A 22,135-nucleotide genomic window follows, 5' to 3' on the forward strand; every position below is an offset into this window, starting at 1 on the left:
TGCAAATTAAATATGATCCTTTTAGTACTGTGTAGCTAGGGATGGCCATTGTGAGGAAATCTGACCCTTTGGGGGTTCACCAGATTTCCCCAAAGCCCCCAGATGCCTTACATTTGCATGCTGAACTGAGGACTTTTTCCTGAAAAATGGGAACTTTCTTGGGTTCCCCCCCTTAAAATCAGCATTTATGTGAATTACAGCCACAATTTGCATAGGTTACACACATTTTGGCTGTAACATGTTAAACTTGTAGTTTGCTCAAATTCAGCATATTATGTCCACAATGTGCACAAATTATGGCCGAAATTTGCATATTTTACACAAATTGCAGCTGCAGTTTTCATAAATGCTGATTTTGAGGAGGAGGGGACACCTGAAAATCTGTGAGCTCGCCTGACTCGATACACATTGAGTTGGGCTAGCTTGCGGGCCAGCAAGTCCAACCAGCTGAGCTCCTGAAAGCTCAGTGAACTTAACCCCCCAGATTCCTCCAACGTCCCTCTCTGTAGCTGCTTCACACCACTAACAAGGTTAAATTTAGCTTGCAAACCAGCTAAATGTAACTCTAGGTCCCCATCTCACTACAGACCAGTTTGCCACTGAATTTCACCAGCAAAATCCTGATTTATTTATCTATTAGTTGTTGTTTTCTGAGTGCAGCACATGGGGGATGTCTGCCTACCCCTGTCCTAAGGGAATCCCTTCGGTTCACACTGAGGAATGAATTGAAGTAAACTCAGAGGTAACAATATGATTATCTTGAGCTCAAACCTTGCTGATCCTCCAATCCCTACTTTTGACCCAGGCAGGAATCCATTCTAGAAACATGCTAGGGATAACCATTTCCAAAGTATAATTTCTATGTATTGACAGTCATTGGATCACTTCAAAAAGTCCAAATCTGTGTTGAAGCAGTGTATTCATATGAGATGGTCTTTTATCTACCTTTCTTGATGTACAGTCAGGGCCAGAAATATCGGAACAAGGATAACTGTTTTTGCAGTTGGCCTCTGTATTCCACCACATTGAAGTTGAAAGGAAACACACCCAGATGGGAGCAAAGTCAGGACTTTCAGTTGTAATTCAAGGGGTTTGACAAAAGTGGGGCACTAACCATTCAGGAAGGACAGCCAGTGGCACACGCACACACCCATCCTTGGTGGCTCATAAGTAATGGAATGAATGGCTGACAAGCAGCTGCATGGCCAGGTGTGGCCTGTTTCCTGGCTACCCCATGACCAATCAAGCAGAGAAAAGGCCTGGAGGTGGTTCTGAGTGTTACATTTGCATTTGGTAGCTGTTCACTGGAACTCCCAACATAAGGTCCAAAGAGGTGTCCATGCGAGTGAAGGAGGCCATCATTAGGCTGAGGAAACAAAATAAACCCATCAGAGAGATCTCAAAAACAGTGGGAGTGGCCAATACAACAGTTTGGAACAACCTGAAAAAGAAGGAATTCACTGGCAAGCTCAGCAACAGCAAAAGGTCTGGAAGACCACGGAAGACAGCTAAAGTGGATGACCGCAGAATTCTGCTCATGGTGAAGAGGAACCCTTTCACAACATCTAGCCAGGTCAAGAATGCTCTTGCGGAGGTAGGCATGTCACTGTCAACATCTACAGTCAAGAGATGGCTTTACGAATGTAAATACAGAGGCTTCACAACAAGGTGCAAACCACTGGTAATGCTCAAGAACAGAAAGGCCAGATTAGCCTTTGCCAGCAAACACCTAAAAAAGCCTGCCCAGTTCTGGAATAAGATTCTTTGGACTGATGAAACCAAGATTAACTTGTACCAGAATGATGGGAAAAGAAAAGTATGGAGAAGGAAAGGAACAGCACATGATCCAAAGCATGCCACATCATCTGTCAAACATGATGGAGGCAGTGTTATGGCATGGGCATGTATGGCTACCAATGGAACTGGGTCCTGGCTTTGGAGAACTATTGCATGGCTCAGCTCACAAATGGAAGCCAAGCTGGGTCCATCGTGGGGATCTGTCAGGCCCACAACGGGCCATATTTCCCTGCAACAGACAACCCTACTTATGATGTGTATTTCTAAATGCTTATTAGACCAGTGTTCAGAAATTAGTTTATTGTTGCAGTTCAAAAAAGCTTTTAACAAAGTATCTCAACAAAGATTCCTGAGTAAAATTCGGCAATTGTGGGCTAACAGGACAGGTCCTAGCATAGACTAGTAGTTGGATGAACAATAGGCAGCACATGACAGAAGCAATTGATAGTTCTTGCAATGGAGGGAAGTAACAAGTACCCCCCCCCCCAGGAGTTATATTAGGGCTGGTGCTATTTATTAACTTTAAAAGACAAATATCTGGAGTTCGGGGTAAGCACTGAACTGGTCAACTGTGCAGATGACAAATGATTCAGGATAGTGAAAATGCAGCTGGACTGGGAAAAGTTCTGAATTCACCTCTCTGAACTGGCTGGCTGGCAATGAAATAGCAATGAATTTCAACAGAAGTAAATGTAAAGTGATGCACATTGGGGCAAAGAACTTCATATATACAGTGATGGTGTTTGAATAAATGGAGGGGGGAACGTAATACCCCAAAGTGATTCTGAGCTTTCAAAATGTGTCAGGCTAAAAAGTAAGCCCTACCAGTAAACGTAATAACACAATGTAAATAATATAATAGCAAAATGTAAATAAGGAAGAACATGATGTACAGCTATTGCTCCATACATTCCAATTGCAAAATGTAATTTCATTTCCACTACAGGAAGGGTGATTTTTTTTTAAGAGATGGGAGTGCATTAGTTTACAGCAGTCAACATTTCTAAAATCCTGCTTGCAGCCCCCTTCAACCAGTCAAGATTAACTTTCTTTAAATATAAAAACCTTGTAGTCTTCTGCTGCTTCAGTAACTTGCTATTCCCTGATGTGTTCCATCATTATTGGGCATTTAATTATCTGTTAATTAAATCACACAATTTAGAGATTTGTTAGATTAAACAGGAATCTCTAGTTAGAAAAAGGTGCTTAAAAATCCACAAACTGGGTCAAACAACACAAGATTAAACCAATCCCAATGTGAGAATGGAAGTCTCTAAGTATGCATACGAAGGTATACAGAAGTGTTTGCAGAGACCCTGATAACCATTAACAGCCCAATGGCACATCAGAACTGCAACAAAATAATATTTTGTGAACATGCCTCTCCTCCTGAGAGCACTGCAGGAATAGAAGGAACTAATTAGCAGTACAGAATCTTGCAGAATTCCTCTGATGCAAAAGCACCGCAGGAGACAGAGTTCCATTTTCACTGGAATGTTGATAGTAAGTACAGTTTTATTTTATCTTCTTTCAGTGCATCAGTACTAGGGGTGGGCAGATTTCCCCAAACCATTTCCCTGGAACTCTCCCCTCCAAGTTTGTTCTGTGTGGATCTCTCTCTCTCTCAAACAGGAAAAAAAAACCCTACATATTTTTTCATGCACATTTTTCCAATGGGCACATTAGTGGGAGCATGCCCCCATGGACTAAAATGTGTTTATGTGCATTTTAGATATGTACACAGTGCTTTTTGTGCATTTTTCAAATGTGCACATGTTGTTGAACACTTCTTTTATGTCATGGAACAAACATATAATGAGCTCAGAAATGTATGGATTTTCAATACAAAGTCTGTTTCTACATTTGGGCAGTGTGGATGGGGTAAATCTGTTTTTAAAAAACAACAACCCCTTGATGGAGTAAATGTCTCACCTATCCCTAGTTAGTATTGAGTAATCCAATGGTTTTATTTATTTATTTATTATTTATTTATTTATTTTTTAAGACCAACCTGTATTCCTGAAATCAGAAATCATGGGCAGGTTTTCTAAAAGACAGCTTGCTCACAGCTCTCAATCCCCCCGCCTCCAAATCTGTAGCTGTAAAGGGATATTTGGTGTGTCTTCAGGTTGTGTTCTCTGCTGACAGAGAGTTATGGTGAGGCCTAGTAGTCTTTTCTAGTCCTCCATGTGGACTGAGTGTCTGCTCCAGAATCATTTGCAGCATACAGGGCCTCATTAGCAGAAATGTTGGTGGAGGAAGGGTTCCTTGAAGTCTGAACAAGTCTGAATTTAAATGAAGCAGTTGCATTATTGTGAGCTTTCCAAGAAAGTAGGTGGTTTGTTACTGATCTTTTCATCCATAGAGGGCAGGGTGAGCAACCATTTTGGACCTGAGGGTCCTATGCAGCAATGGGTGGTGGGTCGGGGGGCTGCACACACAGATGCAGAAAGATACACAGACATACAGACAGACATGCGCACGCATGCAGAGAGAGAGATGTACATCCACACAGATGCACACAAACAGAGATTCTCTCTCTCTCTCTCTCTCTCTCTCACACACACACACACACACACACACACTTTAGCCACCGCCCCTTTACTCTTGGCTGCTGATGCAGCCAGTATCACTCTCTCACTGCTTAGTAGCATGGAAATACCAGTCCTTTCCTCCAATGCCCAGCTGATGGTGGTCCATGCTCCCCAGAGAAAGTGGCCAGTGGCTGTATGTGGGCCATTGGTTGCCCACATATGACATGCTTCGATGTCCCATAATAAGACTTTTTTGGCTAACTGTCTCTCCCATTTTAACGTGCAGATGTCACCACGTGGGGTCCAGTATGAAGGAAAGAGCATCAATCGCATATCAGCACCTATGAGGCTAAGTCTGGGTGACTTTTGAATAGCTCTAGACCAATGGTGGGCAATGTGCAGCCCATGGACCTCCTGATGCCTCCCACTGCTGGCCCAAATCATAAAAAAGCATTAAAAAAACAACAACAACGTGGCAACTGGAGAAGCCATTTTGAAGCATTGTTAACCCTTTTTGAAGTGTTTTTGACCTGGAAAATACAAGCTAATTCTGACCTGTTTGGCACTCTGTAGCCACTGCAGATGCCATTTTGTAATTCTATATCTATATATTTTCAACACTGCAGGGTGGGAGAGTTGTGTGGCCCATGGGTAAAAATGCTGCCCCCACGTATTGGCCCCAGGAGCATAGCCAAGTCATTTATAGTATTAGAGGGGTCTAGAGATCCATAATGCTTGCTTAAGTTCATTATTGGTGCAATTCCCATGCTAGTAAGCCTCTGAGCATGTGCAGATGAGCCAAAAGGCTGATAACAGCCTTCTCAGCGCATTCCTCGCTAATGAGTAGAAAGCCTTATCAGGCCGTGCCCGAGACGTGAAGCTGTGTGTTCATGCTGAGCTGCAGGTGGCTGTGCTGAGAACCAAGTGCTGCTAGCCTATGCTGGGAATGGACGCTAGGGGGCGCTTGCTAGTGTAGTGATGCCTCATTGCTGACATGTATGGTATAAAACCCATTTGACCCCATGGCTCGTGGTTCAGAGAAGCTGTCTGATCTAACCATTGGGTATGCCTGTGTGCTGTAAGTTACCCAATACAGTACTCCTTGTAAGTAAACCTTTGAATCTGATGTATCACTATCATGGCACCTCTAACCTAAGAGTTCAACACCCACGGCTGGGGAGACACCCCCCCCAGCTTCCCAAAGTTGCCTGCCCCTGCTGTAGACAGTATCAAATATATTTTGCTATAGCGAAAAGAAATCGTGATGGCTCTCAGCCTGATGAGAGTCTTACAGTCTAGTCCTTGCATGCTTCCTTGGAAGTAAGTCCTATCTAGGGATGTACGAAAGTCACTTACCTTTTCGAAGGGTGACATTTGCGGTGGGGGGGAGGCGCTCTGTCCCTCCCCCCTAAATTCTCTCTGCCCGCAGCCGGACATCCGGCTGCTGGGCAGCCTGCAGGGACGCAAATGGCGGCTGCCGTAGCCGCCGCCATTTGCCTCCCTGTATTTTTCTGTGATAGGCTATGTAAATATTTACGTAGCCTATCACGGAAAAAAACAAGCAAACAGCGGACGCAAATGGTGGCAGCTACGGTGGCCGCCATTTGCATTCCCTTTTTTTTGCTGTTTTAGCCTACGTAAATATTTGCGTAGGCTATTACGGAAAAAAAAAAAAAAGGGAATGCAAACAGGGATGGCAGAGAATTTCTCCACGCATCTTTGGGAGGCCGAGTGCCAATGCATTCAGCCCCCTGAAATTGGTGGGGAAATTCTCCGCCGGCCCCCTGCCCCGCCCCCCCGGGATGGGACTTACCTTCAGCGAATGTCCCTCTCGGCGGCGGATCCCGGCAGCGGTTCGGCGGCGGTTCGGCGGGGGTGGGGGCAGCGGCCGGTCTCTCGACCGGCTGCCACCGCCACCATTACAAAATAAAAAAGTAAAGTTAAAAAAAAACAACACACACCCGTGATAGGAAAAAAAAAAAAAAGTGCGTACTGAAAAAAAAAAAAAGTGCGTACGCAAATGGCGGCACTCCATGGGCGCAGCCATTTGCGTTCCTTATTTGGACAGTGGTAGTCTACGTAAAGATTTACGTAGACTACGGCGAAAATAAGGGCAATGCAAATAGCGTTCCCTTATTTTCGCTGTAGTCTATGTAAATCTTTACATAGACTACCCCTGTCCAAATAAGGAATGCAAATGGCGGCGCCCATGGGGCGCTGCCATTTGCATATGCGCTTTTTTTTTTTTTCAAAGTCACCCGTGATAGGCTACGTGACGATTTACGTAGCCTATCACGGCTGACTTTGGAAATCTAGCCGTGATAGGCTACGTAAATCGTCATGTAGCCTATCATGGGTGTGGTTTTTTTTTCTGTACTTTTTTTTCGCAGCCGGGGAGACGGGGCACTCCTCCCCGGCATGAATTTCGCCGGCGAGGGATGGGGCGCCTCCCCCCCCGGCCTGAATTTTGGCCGGACGAGGCGGGGCGCCTCCCCACCTCGCCTGAACTTCAGGGGGAGAAGTGAAGCGCCTCCCCCCCACCGCGAAGCAAGCTGCGGGATGAGGTAAGTCCCTTTCGTCCATCCCTAAATGCAAATGGCATAGTGGCCTCCATTTGCATTCCTTTTTGGGGGGGCCATAATAGCCTACGTAAATATTTACGTAGGCTAAAACGGCAAAAAAAAAAAAAAAGGAACGCAAATGGCGGCCGCCATAGCCGCCGCCATTTGCATTCCCTTAGTTAAGCCGTGGTAGGCTACATAAATACTTCTGTAGCCTATCACAGCTTCCACAGGGACGCAAATGTCATCCCTGCGTTAGCCTTGATATGCTACGTAAGTATTTACGTAGCCTATCACGGCTACATGGAAGAAGCGAATGGCAGCTGCAGACGCGGCCGCCATTCGCAAGTTAGCATGGACGGCAGCAGGTAGGCGCTCCGTTCTGGGCCCATTTTGCGGGGTGGGGGGCTTCATTCTGCCACGGATTTCGGGGGGCTGAATGCACTGGCATTCGACGTCACCGAGATCTGAGGTGGAATTCTCTGACATCCCTAGTCCTATCCCACTGAATTCAATGGGACTTGCTCCCAAGTCAGTGAACATAGGATTACAATGTTAGAGTTGAAAAAGAATATTTGATTTACTTTTAAGATGGTAATATCAGACCAAAGCAGTTCACCAACACTACATCTAATGCAAATTTATTTCTATCTCTTTAACACTCCACCTCTCACCATCCTTTGTGTCAGTTCTTTCATCTTTTTGCTCTCTATATATCCAGCTTCCTATTGGAGGAGTAAGAATGCCTGAGGAATTTGTTATTTTGATTTTTAAAAAAATGTATTGTTACATTTACATCCCACCTTTTTTCCTCTTGCAAGGAACCCAAGGTAGCTTGACATAGTCCTCATCCTCTCCATTTTATCTCCGCAATAACCCTGTGAGGTAGGTTAGGCTGAGAGTCAGTGACTGGCCCAAAGTCACCCAGCCAGCTTCATGGCTAAGTGGGGACTAGAACCCAGATCTCCCAACTCCCAGCCCAACACTCTTGACTACTACAACACACTGGCTCTCTTGTATCAATGAAACAAACTGACATGATTAGCACCTCCCACACTAATGTGTGGATTTGCATTAGTTTTCCACCAGCTTTTGCCCTTATCAAATGTTCAGATGTAGTTCTCAGTGCAAAAAATATATCAAGATACATTTTAAAATGCATATTTTGAGGCAAAATATGCATTTAGAAATGTGTATTTGAATACATGTTTAAATCATGTGGATTTTTGTTTAGAATGGACTTATAGGTGAACACATATGAAAGTGACTTAGACTAGAAATAGACTGGTCCAATACGGATAGATAAATCTGTCCATTTTCAGTTCCATAGAATTGTAGCATCATAGAATAGTAGGGTTGGAAGGGGCCTACAAGGCCATCGAGTCCAACCCCCTGCTCAATGCAGGAATCCAAGTCAGAGCATCCCTGACAGATGGCTGTCCAGCCTCGTCTTGAACGCCTTCCAGTGTGGGACAGCCCACCACCTCCCTAGGGAATTGGTTCCATTGTCGTATTGCTCTAACAGGAGGTTTCTCCTGATGTTCAGCCGGAATCTGGCTTCCTGGAACTTGAGCCCATTATTCCGTGTCCTGCATTCTGGGATGATCGAGAAGAGATCCTGGCCTTCCTCTTTGTGACAACCTTTCAAGTACTTGAAGAGCCCTATCGTGTCTTCCCTCAATCTTCTCTTCTCAAGGCTAAACATGTTACATGCCCAGTTCTTTCAGTCTCTCCTCATAGGGCTTTGTTTCCAGTCCCCTGATCATCTTTGTTGCCCTCCTGCCTCCTCTGAACCCTCTGAACCTTTCTTTCAGTTTCTCATTTTTCCAGTCTTAAATTTGGTTTGTCTAAAATTTATGAATTTCTACAGTCTTAAATCCATTTCATCCCAAACTTAAAAACAACGTTTTTAAGTGATTATTCATAAGCATATTTGTGCACATTTCTCCTAATACAAATATTTTTGTAAGCAGTTTTGCCTAATATTCACATTTTTAAAAGAATTTCCCTAATATAATGCATTTTTAACATTGTTTTCCCTAATATACACATTTTTGTATCCTTTTTTTCATTGAAGAATTCCATTTCAAAATTCACAGAAGTGTGATTTTTGAAGCATGACTAAGTTTTGGTTTGTATAATGGTTAAATTTATTTATTTATTTATTTATTTTCTTAATCACCCATCTGGCTGGCCACTCGGCCACTTTGGGCAAAGTACAACAGTACAAACCGTTTAAAACAATAAAATTCCACATTAAAACATCATATCTCTAAAAATACCCTAACCCGCCCCAAATGTCTGCCCGAACAACCCCGTTTTAATGCATGGCAGAAGCCCATTAAAGAGGTGGCATGGCAGAGTTCCCTATGGAGGGAGTTCCACAGAGTGAGGGCCACCACAGAGAAGGCCCTCTCCCTCGTCCTCACCAGCCTAGCTCTCCTGGCTGATGGGACAGAGAGAAGGCCATCCAAGGCTGATCTTGTTGAGTGGCCTGTCTGGTGTTGCTGGAGGCACTCCTTGAGATAGGCTGGGCCAGAACTGTATAGGGTTTTAAAGGTCAAAACCAACACCTTGAATTTAGCCCGGAAAACAACTGGTAGCCAGTGCAACTCCTTCAGCACCGGACTTATGTGATCACATTGGTGGCTGCCTTTAATCAGGTGAGCCGCTGCATTCTGCACCAGCTGTAGCTTCTGAACCATCTTCTGGGTAACCCCACATAGAGCACATTACAGTAGTCTAGGTGAGAGGAGACCAGGGCATGTACTACCAATAGGAGCAGATGGTCGGGAAGGTAGGGGGTGCAACTGCCATATCAGATGGAGTTGGTACAGCGCTGTCCAGATCACAGCTAACACCTGAGCCTCCATGGACAGCTGGGAGTCTAAAATGACCCCCAAGCTGAGGACTTGGTCTTTCAAGGGTAGCCATACCCCATTCAACACCAGGTCAGCATCCCCCAACCTCCTCTTGTCTCCCACCAAAACTACCTTGGTCTTGTCAGGGTTCAGCTTCAGCTTATTCCTCCCCATCCAGCCACTCACCATCTCCAGACATTTGGACAGGGATTCTATGGCCAACCTTGGTGAAGATTTGAAAGAGAGTTAGAGCGGACTCTCTTTGAAAGAGAGTCCACTTATAGATGACACCACACCCCAAACTTCCTGATGATAGCCCCCAGCAGTTTCACATAGATGTTAAATAGCATCGGGGAGAGGATGGAACCGCGTGGCACCCCACAAGTGAGCGGCCATGGGTCCGAAACCTCCTCTCCCAGTGCTACTTTTTGGTACCTGCCAGAGAGGAAGGACCAGAATCACCATAATATGATGTCTCCAATGCCCAACCCCTCCAGGCGGTCCAGGAGGATACTGTGGTCAATGGTATCAAAAGCCGCAGAGAGGTTGAGGAGAACAAGGAAGGAGCATTCACCCCTATCCAAAGCCCTCCTCATATCATCCACCAAGGCGACCAAGGCCTTTTCTGTCCCATGCCCAGGCCTGAAGCCTGTTTGAAATGGATCTGATTATCTAGAATGGATCTAGATAATCAGGTTCTTCTAATGCCTTCAACTGCATCTCTACCAACCGCTCAATCACCTTGCCCCCAGTGGGAGATTTGAGACTTGGTGAAAGTTGTTCAAGACTTGGGGATCCAAGGAGGGCTTCTTTAAGAACAGTCTTATCACTGCCTCCTTGAGGGCTGATGGCATCATTCCCTCAGGCATTCACCAATGCCCTGATCCCCTCACCACTCTGCAGGTCATAATGAGACAAGATAGGCAAGGATCAAGTAAGCAGGTGGTCGGCTTTACAGATGAAAGCACCTTGTCCACTTCATCAGAAGAAAGAAGCTGGAACCGATCTCACAAAACTGGTTTGCCACAGGCTGCCTCTCGCTCGCTAACTGTATCCATGGTGCATGGAATAATATTCCCAATCCAATCAATTTTATCCACAAAGTACCTTGCCAAGGCCTCACAGGAGGCCTTAGAATGTTCCAGCAGTTCCAGAGCAACTGGACTGACCAGGCTCCAGTCCACTTGGATCAGCCTCCTGGGACAGCACTCTGCAGACATGATAGAGGCAGCATAATATTCCTTTTTTGCTGCCTTCACTGCCACATGATAGGCTGAAGATACAGCTCTAGCCTGTGTCCAATCATCTTCGGAGCGAGACGTCCACCACCAGTGCTTTAGCCATCTCATCTCCTGTTTCTAGGGATGTCAGAGAATTCCACGATGGATCTCGGTGAGGCTGAATGCCAGTGTATTCGGCCCCCTGAAATCCGTCACGGAACGAAGCCCCTGCCTCCCCAACACACGAAAGGCACACAGGACGAAGTCCCCGCCTCCCCCACCACATGAAAGGCGCGTGAAACGGAGCACTTACCTGCTCCCTTTGTGAATGGCGGCCGTCCTGCGGCCGCCATTCGCTTCATTTTCATAGCCATGATAGGCTACGTAAATACTTATGTAGCCTATCATGGCTAACGCAGGGATGCCATTTGCGTCCCTGCAGAGGCCGTGATAGGCTACATAAGTATTTACATAGCCTATCATGGCAGGGGGAAAAAAAAAACAGCATATGCAAATGGCGGCGGCTACCGCCATTTGTGTACGTTGGGTTTTTTTCCCCCTTCCGTGATAGGCTACGTAAGTATTTACGTAGCCTATCATGGCAGGGGGAAAAAAACCCAGCGTACGCAAATGGCGGCGGCTACCGCCATTTGTGTACACTCGGATTTTCCCCCCTGCCGTGATAGGCTACGTAAATATTTACGTAGCCTATCACGGCTCAATACAGGGATGCAAATGGCAGCGGCTACGACAGCCATCATTTGCGTCCCTGCAGGGCTGTCCAGTGGCCGGATGTCCGGCTGTGGGCGGCCAGAGCCGGCTGGCGGCTCCGCGGCTTGGCTGTGGAGCGGAGCTGGCCGGGCAGGATTCTGGGGGGGAGGACCGGATCACCTCCCCCCCCCGTCGAGGATTCCGGGGGGAGGGACGGAGCGCCTCCCCCCCACCGTGGATTGCCCGGCACGGAGCCAGGTAGGTGTTTCGTACATCCCTACCTGTTTCAGAGCTTGTAGCCGTGGATTGAACCATGGTGCAGTTCAAAACCTGTTCGGGGGGAGAGGGCGTTTCAGAGCCACCCTGTCTAATGCCCCAGTGATTGTGTCATTCTAGCCACCCACCAGGGTCTCGACCGAGTGGCCATTTGCATGCTCTAGAGAATCCCCAAGCGCAGCCAGGAATCCACTCAAATCCATAAGATGCCTGGGGCAGACCGTTTTAATGGGTCCTCCACCCCTGCAGAGGGGTTGTGGAACCAAGAAATCCAATGTCACCAGATAGTGATCTGACCATGACAAGAGGGTGATGGATATACCCCCGACTTCCAGATCACTCCCTGCTTCTCTAGAAGGTCTAGTGCATGACCGGCTACATGGGTAGGACCAGCTGGAATAGGGTACAGCTCCCAGGAAGCCATGGTCTCTATGAAGTCCCGAGGTGCCCTCTGAATGTACATTGAAGTCCCCCAACACGAATAAGTTAGGGGATTGCACACGCACATCAGAGACCACCTCAGGCACCTCGGCCAGGGAGTCAGTCATGCAGCGGGGTGGGCGGTACACGAGCAGAATCCCCAGACTGCCCTTCAGGCCCAACCTCCAGTACATGCACTCGGCAACCTTGGTCTCCCGGAGAGGGGGTCTGGTGAAGACCAAGGACTCCCGGTAGATAACAGCCACTTCCCCTCCCAGATCCCTAGCCCTTGGCTGTTGTGCGTACGAAAATCCGGCTGGGCACATGGCTGCAAGAGTTGGAGCAGCGGCCTCAGCCAGCCAGGTTTCCGTAATACATGCCAGGTCTGCACCTTCATCCCAGATTATGTCATGGATGACAGATATTTTCTGGGTAACAGACCTGGCATTGCAGAGCAGCAAATGAAGACCAGAAGGTGGAGTCACACCTCCCCCAGCCATCCTTTGGCTCTGGGGAGGCCCGGAACAGGGGACAGATATTACACATCTCTCCCCTGTTCCCCTTACCTGGCATGGCCTGCCCCTAGTGCTCCGCCAGCACCCGCAGCCCAGCCTCTGTATATTCTGGCCCCCAACCCTGCCTCCGTCAGGTGGACGGAGCTCACATTAAAGTGCCTTCTGAATGAATTTCTCCCCCATCCCTATGCAAAAAAGATTTTATAATCTTTTCAATAAGAACTATGTGATTCTCTCTTTTTTTAATTTTAGGAAGCTAATATATTAAGATATCAATAAATACTCTTGTTTCTACTGTGCCTTTGGTTCCGCCAATGGAAATGACTTTCTAGGCATGCCAGTTCCTAATGGATTTTTTTTTACTGTCCTCCTCATGAGTAATTAAAGTAATTATATGGTACCTACCTTCCTCCTCATTTCATCAGCTCTTATTCTGGCATTCATCCCAAACCCTATCATTAAATCTTTAAAAACTCTCTAAGTTTTTGTTTCCATAAAATGTAACTATTCTGATTTGAAGTGCATATAAGTTACAGAACTGGAAGATTCTAAAACTTCTGAATAAATCATCAAAATGTTTAATTCAAAACTATTCCCATACAAAATGTTAAATTACAATTATATCTTTATGCAGACCCCAGGCTGTTACTTTACTTTTTTCATACTGAACTTTAAGGGTTCAATCCTACGCGAGTTTAGACAGAAAAAAGTCCTGTAAGTAATGCTCTACATGCCCCATGTGGAGAGATGCTGGGAGTTGTAGGATTTTTTTCTTTCTCAACATGCATAGGATTGCACCCTGAATAGATCAATTTCAAGTTGCCTCTGAAATTCAGGGTGTGTTATTAAAAGTGGTCTTATAACTGACATAGCTTGTTTGTATGTTAAAGGTGGGTTTTACATTGTAACTTTTCGTGAACTTCTCTTGTCACTGAATATCATAATCCATCTGATTTAGGGATGGTGGAGAATTCCACCACGGATTTCAGTGAGGCCAAAATCCATGGTGGAATGGCCTGCCCCCCCTGCCCCCGTGGATCCCCCCCCAGGACGAGACTTACCTGGGGCGGATGTTCCGGACGGCAGCGGCACCAGCAGCGGCGGTGCCTGGTCTTCCAACTGGCTGCCACCTCCACCATTTGCTGTCTGGTCTTTTTTTTCTTTTTTCTTTTTACATAGACGTGATAGGCTACGTAAAGACTTACGTAGCCTATCACGTCTGGGTTAAAAAAAAATGCATACTCAAATGGCGGTGGCTATGTCAGCTGCAATTTGCATTCCTTATTTTTTGCCGTCTTAGTCTACGTAAATATTTATGTAGACTATTACAGCGAAAATAAAGGGGAATGCAAATAGCGTAGTGGGCGCTATTTGCGTTCCTTTTTGATTCGCCGTTTTAGCCTACGTAAATATTTATGTAAATATTTATGTAAATATTTACGTAGGCTAAAACAGCGAATGAAAAAGGAATGCAAATAGCGCCCACTACGCTATTTGCGTTCCCCTTTATTTTTGCCATAATAGTCTACATAAATATTTACGTAGACTAAGACGGTGAAAAATAAGGAACGCAAATGGCGGCGGCCATAGCCGCCGCCATTTGTGTATGCGTTTTTTTTTTTAACCCAGACGTGATAAGCTATGTAAGTCTTTACGTGGCCTATCACGGTTGAATACAGGGATGCAAATGGTGGCGGCTATGGCAGCTGCCATTTGTGTCCCTGCTACCCAGTGGCCGGATGTCCAGCTGCTGGCGGAGCCGGCAGGCAGCTCCGTGGAATCCCCACGGGGCAGAACTGGCTGGGCTCTGGCTGGGCTCTGAGGGACAGAGCGCCTCCCCCCCATCAAGGATTCCGGGGGGAGGGATGGAGCACCTCCCTCCCCACCGTGAAGCAGATCCGCAAAACGGTAAGTAACTTTTGTACATCCCTAATCTGATTTAACCTATAATTGCAATTCTATTTAATAAAACAGATCTGCAAAAAAAAAACCCACCCCCAAATTGCAAAACACGGTTGCTAAATGATACTCTTTTTTTTTTTGTGCTTTGCCTGTGTGCATGCAATTTCATGTTTAAGAAATTAATTTCCTGTTCTCATTATTTGTGGGAAATATAATACATACAATTCTATAAACTGTCACGAACTTGTAATACATTTAAATGGTTACATGAGAATCTTGTATTATTGTTACATAATGCAACATTCAACTATCTGTATCCTCAAAACTAAGTTTGTTTTGCTATAGGCACCTGTGGCCTTTCAGGTATTCTTGGACTCCAACTCCCATCCTCCCTAACCATTAGTCATGCTGACTGGGGCTGACAAGAGCTGCAACCCAAAAACATCCAGAGGGCCACTGGGTTGCAGCTCTAGTCTATACCTCTGTGGTATAGACTAGATTGCCGTAGCAGTGCTGGCTGGGGAATGCTGGGCATTGTAGGACTTTTTTCTGTCTATACATGCATAGGATTGCACTGCAGTCTGGTTTGAATCTGATTCAACTGTCCTGGCTTTCCCCAAAGAATGCTAATAATTCTTTGGATCCTTCTGAGTGTGTTTCCAAAATTTCACCACCCAGGGCTCCTGGGTTGAGAGCCATGCCAAGTAAGCAGTGTTGAAATCGTGTTACGTAAATAGTAAATGAAATTAATAGGTATGGCATTGGCATGGCATGAACCTCCTCCCATGATTTCCAGTTGTCTGGTCCTGAATGCACAGCCAATTTTCACCCTCCTCTGAATCTTCTTGGGTCACACTCCATTCCTTGGCTTCAATCCTCAGAAGTATGTTTCAGAATAGAAATGCCTCTGAGGTCAGAACAGTAATACACACTTAAACAACAATTTTAGGAACATTAGAGATGTGATATTAAACGAAGAAACGAGGGAGCTAGGAGCTGGTTCATATGTCACAAAACAAAAATGGGCAAATAAGAAGAATGAGTCACTCCCACTTCTGAACTCCCCATTTCCAGGGCTAATACAAGACCGCCCGAGGCAGAAGGTTGTACCGCCACCCTCTTTTCTCTTCACCCTCCCCAGGCCATGACAATAGCAGCAGTGCACATACCCTCCTTCTCCCCCTCCTCCCCCTTCCTCGACAACACTGATGACAACAGCACCCACCCTGCTCCTCCCTTTCCTCACCATCCAACCACTGCCCTCTCTCATCTCTCCCCCTGACTGTAACAATGATGAAGGCTGCCCACCCCTCCTCCTCCCTTCCCCACAATGATGATTATGGTGGCCACAGCAGCCACCTGCCCTCCCCCTCCCTCCGATGCCCTCTCTTCCCCTCCCATCCCCAGCCATGATGACAGTGCTGGCAGCACCACCCAACCCCTCTTCCTCCTCCTCCCTTCTCCCCTATGATGGTGGTAACACATGCCCTCCTCCTCCCTCCCCCAACAATGATGACAGTGATGGTGGTTGCATCTGCCACTGCTGCCACTCACTCTCCTCCTCCCTGGCCATGATGTCATGATGACTGTGGTGGCACCTGTCCATCCCCTCCTCTATCCTCCCCCATGCTTCTACCCTTTTCTCCTCCCCCCTGGCCATGATGTCATGATGATTGCGGTGGCACCTGTCCATCCCCTCCTCTATCCTCCCCCCTGCTTCTACCCTTTTCTCCTCCCCCCTGGCCATGATGTCATGATAATTGCGGTGGCACCTGTCCATCCCCTCTTCTACCCTCTCCCCTGCTTCTACCCTTTTCTCCTCCCCCCTGGCCATGATGTCATGATGATTGTGGTGGCACCTGTATCTACTGATATAGATTCAAAGTCAATTTCTCATCTCAGCCCTGTTGAAGAAAATCACAAAATAAGCCACCTTGCCTAGTGCTGACTGACTAGGATTGATTATATATTATAGAACTGGTTGGTGTCATTCATTCTGAGATCTCAAAACTAGTGATGCAGTAAAACTGTCTCCCAGAGACATGCAGTCAATAGGAGTAAGATAGATAAGACTCATAAAACCCAGTTGATCATGGAATACATTGTTATTTTTACTTTGTCAGCTGGCTATATTCTCTGCTTTATGCCTCTCTCTCTCATATGTATAAACTGTAAAATCATTCCCCTTTTAAAGAAAACAGTGTTGTAGCATTCTCTGTGTAAAACGGGTGTGGGGGAGTCTCAGCAGTAGAAAGTTTTTATGATGAAAGCGATTTGATTTGTCTTACATAGACATCTCTAAAGAGATCGATGGCGGGTGGAAGCATGCAACAGAATACTCCTCAAATTTTGACATCCAGTTGTAGTCCACATAATCTCCAAAGTATTTTGAAATTAAGTTGGTAGACTTTGAAGTCTTTTTTAAAAAGACAGCTATTCAGATACATTTCAAGTTGAGGGATGCTTGCCATTTTACTGTCAGAAAGACATTAGTGCATTATTAAGAGCAGCACGGAGGCTTAAAGATCCATGGAAAGGTAATGTGAAAAATATAATATAATAGCATTGATTTCTGAGAAAGAGAGACATATGTACCTTGTAACTCATCAAGCAAACATGACACATCAGTCGTTGTTCAACAATAAACATCCAGATTTTGTTCCCTGCTTGGGGCAGCAAGGGGTGCCCAGTACCTGAAAGACATGATACAAGTCTGGTGGGTTTCATTTTGCTCAGGGTGCCACAGGTTGTGCAGGCCTGCAGAAAATGCTTGTGGAGCTAACCCCTGAGACATGCGGGCTTGAAGCAAGGATTAGTGTACTGGACATGGCTCATCCCAGTTAAAGTAAGGATGGGATGAGATCCTAGAAGCTAGACAAGTGGCACTCTTCTGTTAATAGGGCAATTTAAGTCACTGTGAACTATTGTCCATTGCTGTAACTGTCTTAAACAATAAAAAATAAACTCAGCCTTCATAACAACATCCTGGAGCAATCTTCCTTGACACGAATGAAAACTGTGTTGGTACTTGGTAGAGGATTGTGAGATGGCTCCATAGACTGTGGATTTTTCTCCTGAGGTAGATGGATGAGTTTGCAGACCTCTTTATACACGTGTGACTTTTGAGATAAAGCCTGCATCTTTCAACAGTAATGAGACAAGCAGCCTACATATATTCTTTGTGTTTTTATCCTTTAATGAAGCAATCATCCAGTTGGTTTACCTTCATCACTGGTTTGCTCTGCCACAGTTTGACCTCAGCGTAATTCATCATGGCAAAGTGTATGAAGGAGTCATCTTCTGTTTGTGAGATTCACGCTCTGGTGCATGAAGCTAACCAAACAACCATTTCAAGTGGGGAAAAGTGGTGGTGTTTTTTGCCCATTGTGACCCTGTTCTTCATTCCCCACTGGAAACCTGGGGTAATTTGGCAGATAGGGATTCTACTTTAACTAGGTGTCTGTTGTATCAGTGGCTTGAATCTGCAAAAAACTGACAGTGATTACATAGTCTAATGTAACAAATGAGAGCAGGTGCAGTTGTAAATAGTCCCTGATTAACAATTTCATTTAAATGCTATAGCAGATTTCTGTAGGGCAAATTGTTCCCACTGGAAGGAGGTTTAGCTTTTTGTTTTTAATATAATTTAGTAAACCTAGAATTTAATTATGCCCGCAATAACAAAGACCCTTACACTGCCAAAATGCATTGGCCCCCACTATTGAAACAACTACAATAAAAGAAACAAATGATTGTTGGAAATATTCCTGAAGGACCTCAAAGGGAATAGTATAATTTGAGGCTCCATTCTATATATACTGAAAAGGTACAGAGAAGGAAGTCTGAAAATGGGAAATAAATTAAAATGCTGACTATAACTCAGTTTTAGTTGATACAAATAGGTATTTTAATGTAGTACTGTATTTATTCTAGCTATAAGTCATATATGTCCAGGGTTGTTGCTAGGCCTGGGCCTATGGGGCCCTGATGACACACCTGTTTCCCAGAGCCCCTGACCTATGCCACAGAGCCCTGAGTCTCCTTTGGTCCCAAAGGAAGGTGTTTTTTCTCAGCTTAATTACCATCCAGGAGGCAATATTCAAGGTGGATTGGAGCTGGATAGAGAAGGCTTAACTCCCCCCTTTCAACATGCTGGAACACCCTCCCATCCTAAAAAAAGAACTATCTTCTCCTGCATGGCACTTAAGCTGAGAAGAAAACCTTTTTCATTGGTTTGGGAAACCACGGCAACAGGGTGCAAATTAATTGAAGAATGGATTGTATTTGAGATTATTTGGATGGAAAATTAATTGGCTGAGTTTGCCTCCTGTGAAATGTAAACCAACCCTAGCAATTATTGTTAACTTTGCCTATATAAATATAAATTATTATATGCATTTAGTATGTATGTATGTCCTGAAACGTGGACCCTGAAACTTATAAGTGCCTAACAACCGCCCCTGTTCCTTTCCAAGAATTTGGAAGTGTTTAGGACATGCAACTCAGTCCTATTCCTCTAGTGCTCTTAACTGTCTTTAAAAGTTAGTGGAACTTACTTCTGTGTAAATGTGGCAAAAGGCAAGCTATTAGTTGTTTTTTTTTTTTTAAAAAAAACACTTATTCAGAAATAAGTGCACTGAAGTCAATGTAACGTCCTAAATTCAGTTACTTGAAAGCAGGGTTGGTGAATTTCTCCCACCTCGTGTTGTAATTAGCTCTGACTTACTTAATTTTATTTTCTTACAAATTATACTTTATTGTAATTTTCTCTAGAAATAATATGAATAAATCAAACATATTGAAAATATAAATCCAAAGAAACATGCATGTTAGAACCCCAAGTGAACATTGTCATAAATTAAGACAGACCTTCATAAAATTAACAGTCATAGAAATTGAGTCCTTCCCAAGTTATGGGTGTTGACTTGAGATGCGGTGCTCTGCGAACTTATTGTTTATGTAAGAAATAAACATTAACTGTATATCAATGAATAACTCCAGTAGTGTTTTTCCATCAGGTAGACATACTTGTCTAGTCAGTTTGTCCATCAAGGCTCTGATTTTCTGAATTCCCAGGGAAATCTTGGAAATCCCATGCCCAGGAGATCTTCTACTACTGCTCTTCATCCTGTTTCTCATCCTTGCTAGCACTTGCTTGATGACAGGCAGAGAGCCAATGAGCAAGTAGGCAATCTACAGCTCCTCCTTCTCACCACCACCACTACTGTTGTCTGGGCTAGGGTGAGAGGCAGGTGAACAAAGAGGTTGCAGTGGTGAAGAGGAGGAGCAACACAAGCCCGCTCTTTTCAGTGTGCCCCTGTCAAGTGCCCATTGATGCCTAGCCCATGATCTTGCCCTGAGACTAGCTTGCTTCCTAAAACTCAGTCTGACCACTCATCTTTTAGGCCTGTTTGCATCTGAATTCTCAGAAGAGCATCCTCTTTGCTTAATGAATTGAGTGGGGGGGGGGGCATCAGGAACTCAGTCTCCCCTGCTGGGATAGAGGCAATAGCCTCTTCTAAGAGTGCACAGAATAATCTAGAAGCAACCAGGTTTACCCGAGAAGGCTTATGCAGCTGCCAAAACTCTCCACTCCAGCCCTCCCTGGGATTGCCCTTCTTTCACTGAGTATGTTTTGGGGGTGAGGGGGGAACCCAACTGCTGGGAAGGCTGTTGGATGATGTGGGAACACTGGCACAAGGGCAAACCATTATGAGCTGGGCCTGAACTCTGGAAAGCTGGTGTTCAGCTTCTAATGGCCTGGTGTTTTCCAAAGTGGGAAAGTTTGATTCAGAATCCCCCAATTACCATTTTTTGGCATCATCTCTGCTCAAAAGAATTCAGAATGAAACTTCGAATATTTTGGTTGTTTTGGATCTGGTTTTCAAAGAAGTCTTGATCCTCTGGCCTGTAAAATATGAAGCAGGGATTTCTGCTGCCTTCAAAAGTAAATTCAGGGTATAAATCCTATGCGTGCTTAGACAGGAGAAAAAAAAGTCAGTGGGAGACCATGATGGGTGGGGAATGATGGGAGTTATAGGACATTTTTCCTAATGCTCAGTATTCCCTACCCAGCATGGTCCCCCACTGACCTTTTCTGTCTAATCATGCATAGGACTGTGCTCTAAGGGAACTGCTGTGATTAAGCATAAGCAGATGATAATATATATTTTTAAAAAGGGAAATGGCACACTAACATACTGGTGGTTGCTATTGTTGCTAAAATAAATATGATTGATTTGGATTTGGATTTGATTTAGATTTCAGAGAAAACTGAAATAATGGAAGTGAGAAAAAGGGTAGTGAGATAAACCCACAACTGGGTTGTGTTAGTGTAGTTTGTTAACAAAAGTATGATAAATTGTCAGGAAGTGGATAATGGTAGTTCGGAGAGAAACAAAAGCTGGGAAGATATCAAAAGTTGGAATACAGAAATGACAACTGAGGCTGCAAGAGATCTAGAAAGGCAGCCTTTTTGTTTATAGTGGAGGAAGGATTTATTGATGGCTTCAGAGGGGCAAAGAGCTGGAGGAAGACATTTCTAAATGCATCAAAGTGAAGCCACTGGATTGAGCCTGCCTTTCATCTTAAAAAGACAAAAGCAGCCATCTCAGAAGTATGAATGAAATGTAAAAATAAATAACAGACCTATACTATGTACAAAGTCGTGGAGAGGGCTACAGGGCCTGGACAGATGGTACCTTCATCTTTCCTGCTGTGTTGCAATTGGGGATGGAGGAATCCATCAATTTTGGGTTCTCTCAGTTTTTCCAATCCTCCTTAGATTGTTCTGTCTTGTTTCTGCATCAATTTGAGACATTTTTCATTTTTCAAAGTATGCATGAGAATTTGTATGCATTTTCATGCACATTTCTCCTAATATACACATTTTTGTATGCTTTTTTGCTTAATAGAAACGTTTTTGGTGAGCAGTTCTCCCCTATATAATGCTGGGGGGGGGGCTTTTTCACTTATGTAAGTGTGAATATCAAAGGATAACTATTTTGGTTCACATATTGATTCAGGAAGTGCGAATTTGGTTTCTATCAAAATGTGACTGGAACGAAATTCTCCACTATCCCTAACTATGACATGGCTCAACAGCTACGCCTCATACACTTATCTCTATTCATCGGTATATAACCTATTTCTGCCACAGTCATGGAACCCTTTAACCAAAATGGATAGTTGTCATTGCAGTGATATATGATTGATCTCAGGCTTATGAGAATTCTTCCATATAGTATTACCCTCCATTGGCAGATTTATTGAATAGTCAAGGAATGGATCCCTGAGAATCCTTATGCAAGGCCACTAAATTTAAGCTAGATGCTATTA

At 44.8% G+C, this 22,135-nt stretch overlaps 1 protein-coding gene across 1 annotated transcript in view; it reads left to right on the plus strand.

Annotated features, from left to right (window-relative positions):
- Positions 1 to 3,248: 3,248 nt before the first annotated feature.
- Positions 3,249 to 22,135, plus strand: part of SGCZ (sarcoglycan zeta) — a 541,716-nt gene continuing 522,829 nt past the window's right edge. Inside the window, exon 1 of the mRNA XM_084856694.1 lies at positions 3,249 to 3,300. The gene's annotated coding sequence lies outside the window, so the exon portion shown is untranslated. The remainder of the gene's footprint in view (positions 3,301 to 22,135) is intronic.

Source organism: Heloderma suspectum, chromosome 5, assembly GCF_057233095.1.
Source record: "Heloderma suspectum isolate Gila_16-S chromosome 5, 16-S_ref, whole genome shotgun sequence".
In the NCBI taxonomy this organism is placed as follows: Eukaryota; Metazoa; Chordata; class Lepidosauria; order Squamata; family Helodermatidae; genus Heloderma; species Heloderma suspectum.